At 34.6% G+C, this 16,493-nt stretch overlaps 1 long non-coding RNA gene across 1 annotated transcript in view; it reads right to left on the bottom strand.

The window, feature by feature from the left end:
• The window catches only part of LOC123585666, a 49,583-nt gene that overhangs the window by 13,081 nt on the left and 20,009 nt on the right, over positions 1 to 16,493 (bottom strand). The gene's annotated exons all lie outside the window — the stretch shown is intronic.

The following is a 16,493-nucleotide window of genomic DNA, read 5'->3' as shown; positions in this document are numbered from 1 at the left end:
GCATTTTTAAATAGAAAATAAACAATAAATAAGTGCAGACCAATTTTCTATTTTTACTTATTACTTACTTGACTTACATCAAACAATATCAAGGCAGGGATAAACTTTAACAAAAGTAATCACTTGAGCATCCTTTTCAGTTACAGGATAATCATCAACTCAGTAAATTTACTGCAAAAAGTCTGTTAGATGCATTGCTATTCTATACACAAAAGATAGTAGTGACTGGTATGACTAAATTTTTTTAGTTTTAATGCTTTTATTTTTCACGAAAGTGGCTCTATGCTACCCATCAAGTAAAGTATAAGAGAACAGAGAAAAATACCTATTTTGTTTGTTTCACTTTCTCCTCTTACTGAAAATGCTATACTAATGGATTTGTTTATTATCTAACATAAAAATAAGTTTACGGTTTTAGAAGAATTAATACTTTAATTATTGGCCTATTCTAAATGGCAGCTGCCCAACACTATTGTAAATACGCCACCAGTTAAACATGTAAACTAAATGGCAGATCATTTGGGGGGAGGAGTCGGGGAGTCCTTTAGAAAGTTTAAAGTTTGATGGATTTGAATGTTGACTGCCTAATGGCAGTGTAATTTTGAATGAGTTACATAGATCTTTGAGCTACAAATGAGTAACATCGTTTTGTTTTTCAGTATTGCAGAAAAGATTAAATAATGTAAAGAGAAAGTACTACTATTGTGATTTATACTGTAGTATGTGTTATGCTATAATCATTATGTAACTGCTTACTATGTCCTCATCATTCCCTTTCAAAAACATCTTTCTCACTAATTTCTTAGTCTGTTTTTTGCCCACAATCCTTCCAGTTATCCAGGCTCAATTTTTTAGATTCATCTTTAATTCCTCCCTTGCTCTCTATGAATGAGTTGGCTGATAAATCATTTAAGTCTACATCCATCCATGTTAGTTCTCTTATCTTTTTCATCTCCCAATGCACTGTCACTACTTTGTTTCAAGTCATAGTTCAGTATTGATGTCATTGTTTATTTGTCCTTACCTTGCCCTTTGGCATTTTACTCATGTTTTTACAATCCTCTGTATGCAGCAACTTATTTTAATTTTTCCAAAATGTGTATTCCTGATGATCCGATTCTTCTAGTCCTAAAATTTCACTAGCTTGACATTATTTAATAACTTATGTACAAAATGCTACTTTGACTTTTGAAATCTTATAGGCATTGATACAAGCCATATTCTCAGTATATCCCAGCAATCATGAAATGTACTCTATGCACCCAAATCAAACCCAAATTGGTTTTTAAATCTCATCTTGAATGTCACTCAGGATAATAATAATTTTAATCTGAAGTCTCTAAATTGATAATATTCTCATCATTGTTAACTTTCAAAGAGCTCATACCTGATGGATTATTCTGTTTTGGTTTATAGAGAATCTCATAAGTATCTAATTGGCTAGATTTTAAGCTCCTCGAAGTCAAAGTAGATGTGAAAATAACATATTTTTTAGCGATATTTTTGGAGGTATCAGGCACTCTAAATTTTTATTTAATTCCAACAGGACATTTTTATTTATTTGCCAGTGAGTTTCATTTGCATAGTAACTTTCTCTATTGTTTACTATATTTAAGATTAGCCAGGGGCGCCTGGGTGGCGCAGTCGGTTAAGCGTCCGACTTCAGCCAGGTCACGATCTCGCGGTCCGTGAGTTCGAGCCCCGCGTCGGGCTCTGGGCTGATGGCTCAGAGCCTGGAGCCTGTTTCCGATTCTGTGTCTCCCTCTCTCTCTGTCCCTCCCCCATTCATGCTCTGTCTCTCTCTGTCCCAAAAATAAAATAAAACGTTGAAAAAAAAATTTAAAAAAAAAAAAAAAAAAGATTAGCCATAATACTATTTTATGAAAGAAAAGAGAGTACTATTCATGATGACAGATAGTCCAGTCCATAAAATATGATTGTGGCTAGGCTACCATGGGGAATGGGAATAGGAAAATCTTCTGAAATGTACCCTGCCCTTAAGTGTTTTTTGCCTAATGAAAAGATGCAGACACAGTAGCAAATCAAAGCTAAAACATCATATATTTAATGTAATAATATGTACAAAGAGAAGTAAAGGCTCACATGAGGAAAAAATAAGTGCTATCTTCATGGTCAGGAAAGTTTCATCAGAAAGGTAGTGTGTGAGCTGAGCATAAAAGGGACATACACACTCTTGTTATGACTAGACTTATTTGCCAAAGGCACCGAGATCTTCCAACGTCTTCTAGCATCTTTGAGTGAATAGCTCAAAGGTTATGAGGGAAAGTCTAAAGCAGTTGCAAGGTGGTGGGTGATGAGCCTGAGGGTCACCCCATCAAGGATACTGGTAGAAATGTTGCAGAGTCTGGAAGGTGTCCCACAGCCAATGGGGGTGGGGGGGGTGGTCTTTGTTTATACACAAGCTGGAGATGACCAGGCCTTGATTGGGTTCACTTTTAGGAAAAGCCATAGTTAACTCATCAAAGCTTTGCTATATCGGTTAATACATTTATTTTGCAATTTATGAAACCACCTAAAACCTGTAAATATTTCACTGTCATTTTTATACTTTTCAAAGTGACTCTAGGCTTGTCACCTCATTTATAGACCGACTTAATGTGAGGGCTAGAATCCAGCCTTTTCAATGTTTCATTTACTTCTATGGAGTGGGGAAAGTGTGGGTTTATAGCAAAAACTACGAAATTACATTATTTTTTCAACCTCCAGAACATGGTAAGCACATTCTGTAACGGTAATTAGCTCACTTCAATAACATCAAACTTAGGCTTGCCTTGTTAGTATTTGACATTCATATTTTCCCTCAATTTAATGTGAGTACATTTGATATAGAACAAAATGAGAGCTGGCTTTGATTTGATCATTTTCTCAGTTTCATTCGGCTCTTCACACTTTGCACTGCTATATTTATGGGCTTGCCTATATCTTGTCCCTGCTTGATCCATATCTCAAACCTGGGTTAAAAAAGTCAGAAATGATTTTTTACAGTTCACGGGTCAGACAAATATGTGCTTGATAAGTTTTCACAATGAGTCAAGGAACACACATCTTAGGAAGCTGTCAGATAGTCTCTGAGCAAAAAAATATGGTGAAGAATAAAGAAAACTGATACAATGTGCTATTAAAAAAATAAATGTTTTTTTTTTCTCTGCAATGAGGATGTTAGAATATGAAATAATTCAAACATTAGAAAGTAATTGATACTAGTGTCCTCATTTGCCTTTTCTATAACCACAAATTATATTTATTTGACATCTTGGGACATACGATTGTCATTAAAATTTTAAGATAAATTTGGGCTTTGTATATATGTTTATGTAGGCATTAATATAAGTTCATTAAAACACAAGAAATATACCATATAGAAAAAAAGGTAAGGTCTAGGGATCATTTGTTGGTTCTTTACATATTAGACAAGGGGTTAGAGCTTAGCACCACCTTTCCAACCACAGAAGGTATGTAAATGAGTACATTACCACATCTGCCTTGCAAGCATTGGAAAGTGTGGACTTGGGAGGGAAATGAGCACTGAATGCTTATCAACTGTCTATACAAGAGGAAAATATTCTAGTATCAGGGAGCATAATTGCTGAGAACTTTCTAGAGAACCCATGAAAACAGTTTGACTTTTGATTTTAAAATACATAAATTATTGCTGTACTCGTCCCTTTGCTCTGTACATGTTCGCCTGAACCCAGTTACTATCTGAGTTCTAGACACTCTTTAAACCTGTCTGACCTGTCTGTCATATCACTTTAGTGGCTTAATTTGTGAGGTCATGCCTGAATACTTTTTTGGCCAGATCATGGGTCCATATTCCATAATACTTTAATTCGATTTCTCATGCTAATTCAACATTTGAGATACAAAGCACAGCAGGGTTACTCTCCCTAGGTAAGCTTTTACAAAAATAATTGTGAGCTGACTAGTCATGACCTTGGTTTTATCTATGCTCAATTTTTGATCTAAAACTTCAGTGAACATCAATTTTGAAACCATTTCCAAGTACACTGAGAAATAGCATTTGAAGCTTGGGACCATAAATTCTCCTTTAGATATTTCCCTGTTCAGGGTAGATTGAGTAGGATTAAAGGGAGCAGTCATGCACTCAGGGTTAAATAAAAAAGGTATTACACTTGAATGGTAATTTAGGTAGGACGGATGTTTTTTGTATTACAGACACAGGGGTAAAGCATGGCAGGAAACTATTCAGCGGGGAAGATAAAGGGAAATGATGCTTTAAGCCTCCCTGACCCACAAACAGAAAGAAAAGCCATTATTAACTGAAACCAGGAGCAAGTGTAAGGTAGGGGACAAACAACCAGGCTGTGAATTACCCAGGTAAGTTACCTACAGTTTGCTTTCACCAGCTAGAAAAGTTCAATGATGATGAACAGGATAACCAAGGTTTAGTTACATGGTTAATGAAGAATATTAAACTGGGTTTTAAAAATAATATCTAATACAGAAGCAGTTAATCAGGGAAATGTACCCAAACCAATAAGTGATACATTTTGCACACATCAGATTCAAAAGCATAAATTGAAAACTACAAAGTCAGAGTATATACTGGCAAAATATTTTAGAAATTAGGTTGGAAGGGGCATCTGGGTGGATCACTAGATTAAGCATCAGACTCTTGATTTCAGCCCAGGTCAAGATCTCACAGTTCATGAGTTCAAGCCCTGCATTGGGCTCTGTGCTGACAGAGCAGAGCCTGCTTGGGATTCTGTATCCCTCTCTCTCTGTCCTGCTCCTTCCTCCCTGCGCGCGCTCTCTCTCTCTCTCAAAATAAATAAAAATAAGTTTAAAAAAAGAAATTAGGTTGGCTTTGTATAGTAAAGATATCTAATGTTATTTGGCTTGAAATTTCTATAAATGGTTCTATACTATGTAGACATGTATGTTAGCAGATATTTTAACAAACATTTATGGTAATATAATTTATGATATAAAAAAATAAAAGTACCCCAAATGCTCATGGAGAATGTAAACTAAACAGTGGTATATTTCATATATTAACATTCAACATAGAAAATAAATCACCTACCAGTGTATACCAGAGAGAGACAGAGGGATACAGAATCCCAAGCAGGCTCTGCACTGTCAGCACAGAGCCCAATGCAGGGCTTGAACTCATGAACCGTGAGATCTTGACCTGGGCTGAAATCAAGAGCCTGATGCTTAATCTAGTGATCCACCCAGACACTCCTTCCAATATCTAACATTTTTAATCTTAGATATGTGAATCTGAGCAGGTAAAGTTTAAAAATAAGCAAAACTTTATAACATAGGGGGTTAGTGATAAAATCATAAATAAATTCAAGAAATGGTAAATACAATATTCCAGATAAGAGCTGCTGGAGGGGTGAGGGTAAATTGAGGCAGAGCATTTACTTTTGATTGGGGCATAAGAATTATGAATACTTCATAATTTAGGCAGTCTTAAGAATGAGTTAAGAAAGAAATTTTTGTAACATTCTGTTTTCTAATTTACACACCATTAGTTGCATCAAAATTTTATGATTAAAAAAGTCTTTAAGACAACAAATCCAATACAAAGGGGAATTATTCTAATATTAGAAAAATATTGAGAAAAATTGAATTCTATTCCCTTCCACTTAGTATACTAAATGAATGATATCTACTAAAATGGATGATCCTAAATTATCACCAAAAGAAAACGTTTTCAGAAAATTGAAAAGAAAGTTGAATACACAGGTCAAGGTTATAAGCCTAGGTTGGGTAAGATTGCTTCAGAAAATATTGTACGTGATTTGTGTATTGATTGTCCCAACCAGGTGCCAGAGCCTGAGAAAGGTAGAGGACTTCATTGCCCTGCCCACCTTGTCCATCTGTATCAGAGTTCTGCATCTGGTGAGAATCCAAGCAACACAAATGGTGATGAGTGTCTCTTCCAGTTTTCTTCTGAAAGTCCATTTCTGACAACCACATTTTAAAATATATATAACTATACTTTTCAGTATTTTATAATATTTCAGTATCTGCCTCGGTGTTTTAGGAACCAACGGAGTTGTGATTCTGGTTAAGTAAACTTAGGAGGAAAAAAGTGAAGCCTAGAATCAGCTACAGCTGGAAATCTAAAAAGAAAAATATCCAGAAGGATGTCAAGATAATTTTACTTGGGTATTTCTGAGGGAAAAAATGTGAAGTTGGGATAGTTTGTATTTTTCCTTTACCCTTGACTATTTCAGAAACTGTCAATCAAATACAGGGTTAAATGTGATTAAAAGAAAATACAGGAGCGCCCGGGTGGCTCAGTTGGTTAAGCGTCCGACTTTGGCTCAGGTCATGATCTCACAGTTCAAGAGTCCGAGCCCCACGTAGGTCTCTGGGCTGACAACTCAGAGCCTAGAACCCACTTCAGATTCCGTGTCTCCCTCTCTCTCTGACCCTCCCCTGTTCACACTTTGTCTCTCAAAAATAAATAAACATTGAAAAAAAAAACAAAAGAAAATACAAAATAGTATGTATGTGACACAAATTTTTGAGGTGGGAAAAATGTTAAATGTTTCTCTCTCAGCTTACTGTATCAGCTTCCTAATGGAATAACTTTAACAACCTATATGCTTTCCTTCCAAAAATGTTTCCAAAGCCATGGATTTGTTTGAGTAAGTGTTCCAGAAGATGAGCAAACATTTATTTTTTTTAATTTTTTTAACATTTATTCATTTTTGAGAGACAGAGAGAGACAGGGCACGAGCTGGGAAGGGGCAGAGAGAGGGAGACACAGAATCTGAAACAGGCTCCAGGCTCTGAGCTCTCAGCACAGAGCATGATGCAGGTCTCGAACTCACGGACTGTGAGATCACAACCTGAGCCGAAGTTGGATGCTTAACCGACTGAGCCACCCAGGCACCCCTGAGCAAGCATTTCTAAATTTTAACTTGATAAACGAGCAATATCTTGCAACATGACACTGAATGTCACATGACCACAACTGAGCCAATGGTTCTTGAAATTTGCTTTTATATACAAGTGCTTTGGACTACCAGCATGTTTCCAGAACAAATTATACTTCACAAATTATACTCACAAGGTTTTACTACCTTTTCAGCCAGAATTAGCTACGTACAGTTCCTTCAAAAGTGCATCAACTTTGAAGCCTTCCATGTTTTTCCATGTTACTTCTTCTGCCAAGAACCTTACTTCAACTTTTGTCTAGTCAACTACTTCAAACTAATTGTTCCAGATTCAGCTCAAATTTTGCTGCTTTTGGGTAATTGCTTCTCCTGCACTCCATCCACAGGATGAGTTACACTTGATCTTAGCCAAAAGGCCAGGAAGCAATTCAGGATGAGCTAAATGTACTTGACAAAGGTTTTCTCTCTCTACTAACTTAACAGCATATGAATATCTCACCGACTACACATCATTCCTGAAAATAGATGATATTCTTTTCTATTTTCTCAATAACCTTTAATTCCTTAATTCCTTAACGGCTTCCTTTATCCACTTATTTCCAGGCCTATCTTGTGTGGTTTCAGAAAACCAAGCCCAGTACCAAAGGATAACTGTATACTACCATTATGATATTTATAAAATTGTTTCGATAGATCTAAAGACAATTCCAAATAAAGGAATTCAACACACTTTGAAAGACTTTTTTCAATAAGTGTATTAGCTCTAAGTTAAATTCTTAGAAATTCTCTATTTATATTTCCTTCCCAATTTTAATTAGGTTATTTTTTATTTATTGGCAATTGTTTTTTTAAATGTTAGCTCTTGTTGCTATATTTGAAGCAAAACTTTACATATTTTATTTTTGTCCTTTTACTGTGCTTATATTTTATAGATGTATCTTATATTTTAGATTTTGTATATTCAAATTTACCTCTCTACATTTAAGTGTTATGCCTCAGGATACTTTTTACTATATTTTAATTAAACACAATAATTAATTTTAATTAATTATTAAATCTGAAATTTATTTTGATGAATGGGGCATGTGAGAAATTGATTTACTCTCCCAAATCAGTTTCAACAAGTAGAATATCAAAAAGAATAGATATGGGGGCACCTGGATGGCTCAGTCAGTTAAGCATCCTACTCTTGACTTCTGTTCAGGTCATGATCTCGCAGTTCGTGAGTTTGAGCCTACACCGGGCTCTGTGATGGCATTACAGAACCTGCTTAAGATTCTATCTCCCTCTCTCTCTGCCCCTACCCTGCTTGCTCTCTATCTCCCCCTCAGAATAAATAAAAGTAAACTTAAAAAAAAGAATAGATAACAGACTAAAGATTTCAGACATAAATACAACCCAATTAAAAATCTTGATCTGAGAAAATGTTCTGACCAATAATGGTGTAATATGACTGACTATATAAAGATTCCATAAAGGCTATTAGCCATAAAGGCTATTGTTTTTGAGACAAAAATAAATAAATAAAATTAGACACATCCTATATTGTATTATTTTTATGGGTTGTATTAAATATCAAAATGTATAATCCATATAAATATAAGATAATGAGTTACTGAAGGTATTTGAAACTGAATGTGATATATTCCAAGCTGTTTTAGGTAAATCATTTTTCCAGGTTTGTAAGACAATTTTGGAACATGTATAGAACATGCAATCCAAAAGATCAATGCAGGTGTACCTGTGTTTGTCAGACCAAACGAAAAACATACGAATAATTTGAATAAATAAAAACCTCCATGTGCTTTAACAGTAGGTAGTTAAACATTATTAAAAATAAGTATTATTGTATATAATAGTATTGCTAAGTTGTAAATATGACAAAAACTGTGTTCTTTGATATAATATCACTAATCTCTGACTCACAAAACATAAATCTGGATGGCATCTTTGAGTCCTCTTCCCTTGTCCTCTCCAGGGTTCCTGGAATCCCAGTATTTTTACAGCCACCCCTTGATTATCATTCCCAAAGCCACTCCCCAAATTTAGATCCTTATTGTTTCTCATAAAAATTCTAATAATAATGTCAGCAGAGGTCTAATGGAGAACCTGAATTTCACCCTGCCTGGCATCCGCTGGGATGTCAAGGAGCAAAGTAAGGAACCTCAACTTCTACCCCAGCAAGTAGTAATGAGACATTGCCTCTCCCCCTACAGGCATGGTGTTATAGGAGGCTTGATAAAACAGAAGATTTATATGAAATACAGGGTCTGATAACACGATATTCAAAATGTCTAGGGTGCAAAAGAAATAACTTGTTATACCAAGAATCAGGAAAATACCACCACTGGAAAAATTCACCAAATCCAGGATAACACATAGAAAAGGATGAGAGTTTCTACTTTTGAGATGAAGCAGCAGTAGAAAACAATACTAACAGACCCCCCACCATCTGCTGTGATATTGAAATTCAACATTTCACTCCTCTTACAATAGTTGGCTTTTAAGATCAAGCTCTGGTAACAATTATAATTTTGTTTCAATAATATATTCTGGCTCAACACTATGAAAGTAGAGAAGACATAGTCACAAAAGGTTAATTTACCCAGTATTTAGAAGCTTTCTTTTTTTCCAAAATAACTTTTCTTTGATTAATGTTAGAGGATTAAATACACAATGCATATATTTGAATTAAGGAAAGGGGTTGTCCAAAGGTCTAAGCGTACCTTAGTCCTTTAAACTTCTTTGCTTACATCTAGGATCATCAAGGAGGTGATGAATGCTTTGCTGAATCCAATGAAGAATAACATTAACTTGTATGTGTCATTTTGACCTCCTTTTGTATTTTATAAAATGTATTTCATGTATATTACTTAATTTGCTTTATACCTCATCCTCAGGGAAGATAAGAATATATATGATGTACAAACTACAAATATCTGTTTGAGAATTTTATATATCATCATTTGTCATTTTGTTTTGATTGATTATGTATATATATCTTCAGGCTATGAGTACTTGATAAGAGTTTTAATAAATATATGTTCATGAACATAAAGTGATGTGGAGGAATGGTTAATTTTCTTAATATTTTGATTATATTTAACAAATACACAGATGCTGAGACAATAGTTTGCTTGACTCACTTGGATCCTTTCCATAGGTCTTCTCCCTTAAGGTATAAAGGAGAATAGAACTTTCAGGCACACCCTTAATAATTAGTATACATAATGTGGTATAATACATAATTATTCTGTAGAATCTATCAAACATGATAGACCAAATACATGATTCTAATGGAAAATTATTAGATGTTAGATACAGAAGTTTCACATAAAGATGAATAAGTCAGTGTGAAGCAGGCAAAGGAAATATCATCCTTCTCCTTCAGCAAATCCACTTTAGATATACACAGTCTTATCCTTCAGGCCAATTTAGGCCTTAACCAAACAGTTTTGTTTGTTAAATATTTTAAAAATATAAAACAAGATTTCTTCACTTACCAGGTTAAAAAAAAAAAACTATTAACATAGAAATGGTCATTTTTGAAGAACTCTGTACAGGCTATTTAATAGTTAGCTTAAAACTTTTAAGTGAAATGCTTTCAAGATTTATTCCAATAAGGTACCTTAACTGGTAAAAACTGTAAAGTGTGATTGTTTATTTGATATGAATGACCCCATGAACTCTTTGAAATGAATGGAAGAGTATAGATAATTGCGTTTTACACTCACAGCTATAACCCTCAGTGCGTACAATCTACTTAGAATTGCTATAATGTTACATTACAGTCTATTTTATGTCTAATGTTTTCATTCTAGCATTTCCAAATTTCTCTGCTTAACAATTTTAAATTGAACTGTAAGGTAACAACATAATTTAGGTTACTGGAAGTCAATTAACTCTGCATGATACTTGAGAAAAAATTGGCTTACACAATTGTAATTTCAGAAAAATAAAAAGCTTCATTTTTGTTTGTAAAGAGTAGCTCACATCAAGGACTATTATTCTACTGGAATATATTTTTGGCTCCAACCTAGCAGAAAATAAAGATACTTTTTTCTCTTTTATGTTGTTGACTCCCCAGTATCCCCTCAGTTGAAGAAATTTCCTCTCAATATTGTAACATGTTCAATGTTTTGGGTCGCTCTAGGGAATACAGTTTTAAAAAAGATTAAACCACTGATGACTTTAGCTTTTAACCTCAGTCATAAATACAAGTACTCTACTATATCCTCACAATTTAAATGCAAATAATCTTTAAACAAAACTAATCTTGAGGGCTTTTGTATAGTGAATGATAAATGGAAGGGAAATTTATAAAGTGTGATAGTGAGCAGCTCTGGCTTCTTTTTCACATCAATCATCTCTCCATATGGATCAACAATTAAAATAGTTCAGTGCCTTTGAGGGAGTGTGGGAAAACAAGTTCATCATTTAGCCGCCAGTGGCGTTGCCTTGGGGAGAAGTAAGCTGATCCAAAGGGTAAGTGTTAATTGAAAAACGTGTAAAGGAAACTGAAGATCCTTCCTCTAGGTTTGCTTACCTGGAGAACCAAATCTAAGTTGTGCCTAGAAAGTCTAATAGTCTTATCTAAAATAGCACATGCTTAATACAAAGAGAGTGTATAATTATTAGAGTTGAGCCCGTTTATATTGAAGAAATTAACTTATATTTTCAAAACATTACTTTCAGCAGAATTTGGGATTATTAAAATTATACCTTACTTATATCTAACAGAAAGAAAACTTACCTTTGGTTATCTTAATTGTTCATGACCTTACTTTTTATATACTATAAATTAAAAAATATGAAATTTCTGTTCAACATTTTCTTTTATTTTAATGATTTTTTGAGACATAGAGAGAAATAGCAAATAAGTAAAATTTTAAAAATAAAAGAAGGGGCACCTGTGTGGCTCAGTTGGTTGAGCATCGGACTTCAGCTCAGGTAAAGATCTCACAGTTCTTGAGTTCGAGCTCGGTGTCAGGCTCTGTGCTGACAGCTCAGAGCCTGGAGCCTGCTTGGGATTCTGTGTCTCCCTCTCTTTTTGCCCCTCCCCTGTTCACACTCTGTCTCTCTTTCAAAAATAAATAAACATTAAAAAATATTTTTAAATGCCAAAGTCCAAGGGGACAATGAAAGTTTAAGTAATGATCTGGATCAAAATACACAAGACATGGAATATAATTTATGATACTGGACTGGATCCCAAACCAGGAAAAATAGTTATAAAGGCCATTATTGGAACAAATGATGGAATCTGAATAGGAACTGTGGACTTGATAATAGTATTGGATCTATATTAAATATTCTGATTTTGAAAATTGTAGTAGAGTATACTCTTTCCTTTAGGAAACATATAATGAAATGTTTAGATCTAAAAAACATAATTTTACAACTTTCAACTGATTCAGAGAAATTAATATATTTATATGCTAAATATATTTATATTTATGTGCATGTGGGTACTTATGGGTAATAAATAAGCAAATAGAGCTAAATAGAAATACTTGGTCAAACTACATAAAGATTCCATAGGAGTTCGTTGACATATTGTGGCAAATTTTTATGTTTTCTTTGAGATCATATTTTAAAAAGTTATGAAGGTCTAAATGAGGATGTTAGTACTCAACTGAATTGATACAGATGAGAATTTGATTTTACCATTGAATTGAAGGCATAATTTTATCCCCATGTCTCAAGGAACACTAGAAATGAATGCAACTGTTGTATAAATCAGTCTGAATTTAAAATAGACACAAGCAATTAAAACTTTAAATAAAGAACTCTTTTGATATTTGAAATAATATGGAATTGAATTGACAGACTAAACATTTTAAATACTTCATCTGTGATTATTTTTATTAATTTTTAAATGCTATTTTAGCAATAACTTGTAACATGTCCAGAAAGAAATTAGTCTTATTAGAACCCCATTCAGCAGGTGGTATTTCTTTTCTAGTGGAATCTACCATTTGGCATCAGTGTTTGATTATAATAGCATGCATAATATCAGCCTAGAGAGCTATGTAAAAAATGCTGGGAGGTCTTTGTCTCAGGACTTGGAGATAAAGAGAGAAAATAATGAGCATAACAGAATGAACAAACTGGAATGAAAACTAGCTGTATTTTAGTATCCACTTAATGAGATTTTATATATATATATAAAGAATTTCCAGTTGGGTTCAAATATCCGTCTCTAGTTTCTCTTTACAAAGAGCTAGAGAAACTCTTTAGCTAATTTTAACACAGAATGAGTTTCCTTTCTGGCATAGTCTTGGAATCTACTACTTCCAAGTTTTAATTTAATTTTCTATGCCATTGTTTTCCTTTCCTTTTCTGTATTTCAGTTGGTAAATTATTCAACAAAAAATTACTAAAACTTTAAACGTTTCACAGAAGGAGAGAAATAAATAATAATATAATTTCTGCTCTGGGAGTTACAATGTAGCAAGAGTGAGGGAGGGAAGAGAGAAAGATGGAGTAATTTGTGTTATGATGTAGTTGTGATTTTTGTCAGGGTTTTAGTACTATTTGCAAAGTATTCATAATCTGTGGGCAGTTGTTTAAAGTTGACTTTAAATATAGTGGGACCACTTTGTTGTTAATGAGAGTTGTTTCTTCCAATATGCTCTTTGAATATTGCTTCTGCTTTTTAACCTGGGAATGACTGACCTGGGTTTACATTTTGTTCTTTCTCTAATTTGAGAACTTTCTGCCTTTTGCCTATAATGCTGTCAATTTGCGGTAATAGGGAGAATTATATTCTGCCTCATTTTTTTTTTTTTTGGAAAAGCATCCCTCATTAGGCAGAAACACAGTATTCAAAGGCTTAAACTGTTAAAGATCTCTATCTGTGTCCCTTTATACCCCCACCCCAGAGAAGTTCAGGTTTTCCCGTTAACCATTTCCTTTCTAACATGATGCAAGCCCTACATTTTCTATATTGCAAATAAGCAGCAGTTACCCACCAGGTACAAGATAAAGGCAATACTATTTTCAAGATCTGCTGTCCATTCCTTACCTTGGCAACCCCTTCTCATCTTTTAATTTCTTCTATGAAATATAAAGTCCCGAACCCACTCCTCACATGTTAGGGAGACAGAAAAAGCTCCAAGAAGGCTTTATTTTCCTGCATCTATTAAATCTCAAATGTTCTCAGCTTAAAATAAATATTATAGAAAGTCTGGGATTCTGAGTGGGTACCCATAATACCCACAAGAGAGCACATGTATTTTTTGATAATTCCTTTTTTTTAAAAAAAATGTTTTATTTATTTTGAGGTGGGGAGGGGCAGACAGAGAGAAGGAGAAAGAGAATCCCAAGGCTGACAGCACAGAGCCTGACGCTGGGCTTGATCTCAAGAACTGTGAAATCATGACGAGCCAAAATGAAAAGTCGGATGCTTAACCAGCTGAACCATCCAGGAGCCCCTCTTGACAATTCTTTATTTGTGTATTTTCTCTGCTCCTTGAAATTATAGGAAGTATAGTGATCCTCACACCCTCTATACACCATATCTCCACTGATAACATCAGAAGGTAGTATGATGCCTGGAACACAGTAAGTTTTCTTTAAATTCGTATTAGTAACTAAGAACTTTATGTAGTCTTTGACTATATCTTTACTAAGTAAAAAATGTGTGAGAATTGGATTAATACAGGCCTGCATTTGAGTTTTGACTGCATAACTTATGAACTAAGAGATCTTAGGAGTCTTGATTAGATTCAGAGGATATTAGTTTCCTGATTGTAAAACTGAAATATTGATATTACCTTCCTTGATGTACTACTATCAAAAACACATGAAAAATAATGTGCATAAAATTCCAAGGAGGAATGGAATAGTGGAAGACCAGCCATACATAGTTTAGTAACAACTAGGAAAAAAGAAACAAATAGAGAAATGACTGTTGTGAAGGCAGCTGAGAGCTACTAAGGATGCAGAATTGCAAAGACTAATGTTCCAGAGAAGAAGAATACCAAAGAGGCAGGATCAAAATGGCCCAAGAGCGAACCATAGAATGGAAGACAGTAACAAAGAACAAAGGAAATTACAAGGATAAAGACAACTGAAAACTGAAATTCAGCTGAAAATTACCTGAACAGTAATTGCACAAAACAATTATGTTACATCTTGTGGAATTATAGTATATATAGTATATACAGATTTAAAATGTATATGAGTGGGTCAGCTGGTTTGAGTGTCTCACTCTTGATTTTGGCTCAGGTCATGATCTCATGGTTCTTGAAATTGAGCCCTGCATTGGGCTCTGCTGTGATGGCACGGAGCCTGCTTGGGATTTTCTCTCTCTCTGTGTGTCTCTCTCTGTCTCTCTGCCCCTCCCAAGCGCTCTATTTCTCTCTCTCTCTCTTTCTCTCTTTCTCACAAAATAAATAAAATAACCTTAAAAAATGAATAAAACTGGGGCGCCTGGGTGGCGCAGTCGGTTAAGCGTCCGACTTCAGCCAGGTCACGATCTCGCGGTCCGTGAGTTCGAGCCCCGCATCGGGCTCTGGGCTGATGGCTCAGAGCCTGGAGCCTGTTTCCCATTCTGTGTCTCCCTCTCTCTCTGCCCCTCCCCCGTTCATGCTCTGTCTCTCTCTGTCCCAAAAATAAAATAAACGTTGAAAAAAAAAATTAAAAAAAAATGAATAAAACTACTGACATATTTTGAAAAATAAAACAGTTAAAGTTGGTGAGAAGTGATCTGATTCAAGATTTTTGCTTCTTAAAAAATAGAGTCAACATATTTTCCTGAAATATTAGCTGTGGTCATGAAGTAAACATTCAGAAAGGTACCCCACAAAGTAAAGAATGGAGTGTCATTAATGAGATGCAAATGAATGCATAAGGAGCAAGTTTGTGAGCAATATGAGGTTATGTGAATTTTGACCCGTATGTTAAGAGTTTTAAGCAGGAATACTGCGTTATTAGTTTTATGTAGGAATCCGAATTTTCAGAGGCTAATCTGAGATGGAGGTATAAATTTGAAATTTTCACTATGTAGGTGGTTTTTAAAGTCACATAATTGGATGGAGTGTGAAGAATAATTTTATACAAAGATAACAAAAGAGTTCCACAGATTGAATTCCAAACATTCCAATATTAAAAGAGGTGGAATTCACAGAAGCTATAAATGGTAGGAACAAGAATGGAGAAAAAGGAAGAAACTATTGTTTTGAAAAGGAAGTGATAAAGTTCATCAAAGAGCAGGAGGTAAAATACCTGCTCAAGTACTACTTAGGCCAAATACCAGGAAGACTGATAATTTGCCACTGGATTTAGCACTAAGTACTGGAGGTGTTGATAAGGACTGCTTTGGGGGAAGAGTGCAGGTACATACCCAGGATCTCTTAAACGAAGGCAGATTTGACCAATATTGAATCTGGTCTGGTGGAGCTCTTTAGCAGCAGTAGGAAAGAAAGCAGAGTATATGTGGACAGGTGCATAGACATAGAAGTAGGAGTTTCTGAATTTTTTTTTCCAATTACTTCAATTTTCTCATTGAAGAGTAATGTAAAATCATCATCTGAAAATGGAGATGAGATAAAAGGATTTCCTATTCTTAGGCATATACTTTTCTGT

The sequence above is a fragment of the Leopardus geoffroyi genome, chromosome C3 (assembly GCF_018350155.1).
Source record: "Leopardus geoffroyi isolate Oge1 chromosome C3, O.geoffroyi_Oge1_pat1.0, whole genome shotgun sequence".
Classification (NCBI taxonomy): Eukaryota; Metazoa; Chordata; class Mammalia; order Carnivora; family Felidae; genus Leopardus; species Leopardus geoffroyi.
Note: the sequence above shows the minus strand (reverse complement) of the source record. Positions and strands in the feature narration are given on the sequence as shown.